We start from the raw sequence: 1,951 nt of genomic DNA, 5'->3' as shown, positions 1-1,951 counted from the left end.
AAATGCTTTCTCAGCATATAACAAGATGATCATGTGGTTTTTGTCTTTGAGTTTGTTTATTACGTTGATGGATTTCCATGTATTAAACCATCCCTGCATCCCTGGAATTAAGCCTACTTGGTCATGATGGATGATTGCTTTGATGTGTTCTTGGATTCGGTTGGCAAGAATTTTATTGAGTATTTTTGCATTGATNTTCATAAGAGAAATTGGTCTGAAGTTCTCTATCTTTGTTGGGTCTTTACGTGGTTTAGGTGTCAGATTAATTGTGGCTTCATAGAATGAATTGGGTAGAATACCTTCTATTTTTGTTTTGTGGACCAGTTTGAGGAGAGTTGGAATTAGGTCTCTTTTGAAGGTCTGATAGAACTCTGCACTAAACCCATCTGGTCCTGGGCTTTTTTTGGTTGAGAGACTATTAATGACTGCTTCTATTTCTTTAGGGGATATAGGAACCATTCACGTTATTAATCTGATCCTAATTTAACTTTGGTATCTGAGATCTGTCTAGAAATTTGTCCATTTCATCCAGGTTTTCCAGTTTTGTTGAGTATAACCTTTTGTGGAAGAATCCGATGGTGTTTTGAATTTCCTCAGGATTTGTTGTTATGTCTCCCTTTTCATTTCTGATTTTGTTAATTAGGATGCTGTCCCTGGGCCCTCTAGTGAGTCTGGCTAAGGGTTTATCTATTTTGTAGATTTTCTCAATGAACCAACTCCTGGTTTGATTAATTCTTTGAATAGTTCTTATTGTTTACACTTGTTTGATTTCACCCCTGAGTTTGATTATTTCATGTTGTCTACTCCTCTTGGGTGAATTTGCTTCCTTTTGTTCTAGAGCTTTAAAGTTTGTGGCCAGGCTGCTAGTGTTTGCTCCCTCTAGTTACTTTTTGGAGGCACTCAAAGCTATGAGTTTTCCTCTCAGGAATGCTTTCATTGTATCCCATAACTTTGGGTATGCAACTACATTAAACTCTAAAAAGTCTTTAATTTCTTTATTTCTTCCTTGACCAAGGTATCATTGAGAAGAGTGTTGTTCAGTTTCCAAGTGAATGTTGGCTTTGTATTATTTATGTTGTTATTGAAGATCAGAACCATGGTGGTCTGATAGGATGCATGCGACAAATTCAATATTTTTGTATCTGTTGAGGCTTTTTTTTTTAACCGATTATATGGTCAATATTGGAGAAGGTGCCATGTGGTGCTGAGAAGAAGGTGTATCTTATATTTTAGGAATAAATGTTCTGTAGATATCTGTTAAATCCATTTGTTTCAAAACTTCTGTTAGTTTTACTGTGTCTCTGTTTAGTTTCTGTTTCCAGGATCTGTCCATTGATGAGAGTGGGGTGCAATTATTATTCCACTATTATTGTGTGAGGTGCAATGTATGCTTTGAGCTTTACTAAAGTTTCTTTAATGAATGTGGTTGCCCTTGCATTTAGAGCATAGATATTCAGAATTTAGAGTTCATCTTGGAAGATTTTGCATTTGATGAGTATGAAGTACATCTCCTTGTCTTTTTTGATAACTGTGAGTTGGAATTTGAGTGTATTCGATATTAGAATGGCTACTCCAGCTTGTTTCTTCAGACCGTTTGCTTGGAAAATTGTTTTCCAGCCTTTCACTCTGAGGTAGTGCCTGTCTTTTTTCCTGAGATCGGTTTCCTGTAAGAAACAAAATGTTGGGTTCTGTTTCTGTAGCCAATCTGTTAGTCTATGTCCTTTTAATGGGGAATTGAGTCCATTGATATTAAGAGATATTAAGGAAAAGTAATTGTTGATTTCTGTTATTTTTGTTATTAAAGTTGGGATTCTGTTCTTGTGGCTGTCTTCTTTTAGGTTTGTTGAAGAATTAATTTCTTGCTTTTTCTAGGGTGTAGTTTCCGTCCTTGTATTGGTGTTTTCCCGTTATTATCCTTTGAAGGGCTGGATTCATTCAAAGATATTGTGTG

General features: G+C 35.8%; 1 protein-coding gene across 1 annotated transcript in view; it reads left to right on the top strand.

Annotated features, from left to right (window-relative positions):
* LOC110317955 (cytochrome P450 2C50) overlaps positions 1-1,951 on the top strand; it is a 22,713-nt gene that overhangs the window by 5,953 nt on the left and 14,809 nt on the right. The gene's annotated exons all lie outside the window — the stretch shown is intronic.

This window comes from Mus pahari, chromosome 3 (genome assembly GCF_900095145.1).
Source record: "Mus pahari chromosome 3, PAHARI_EIJ_v1.1, whole genome shotgun sequence".
NCBI lineage: Eukaryota > Metazoa > Chordata > Mammalia > Rodentia > Muridae > Mus > Mus pahari.
This window is presented reverse-complemented; position numbering and strand designations above follow the sequence as displayed.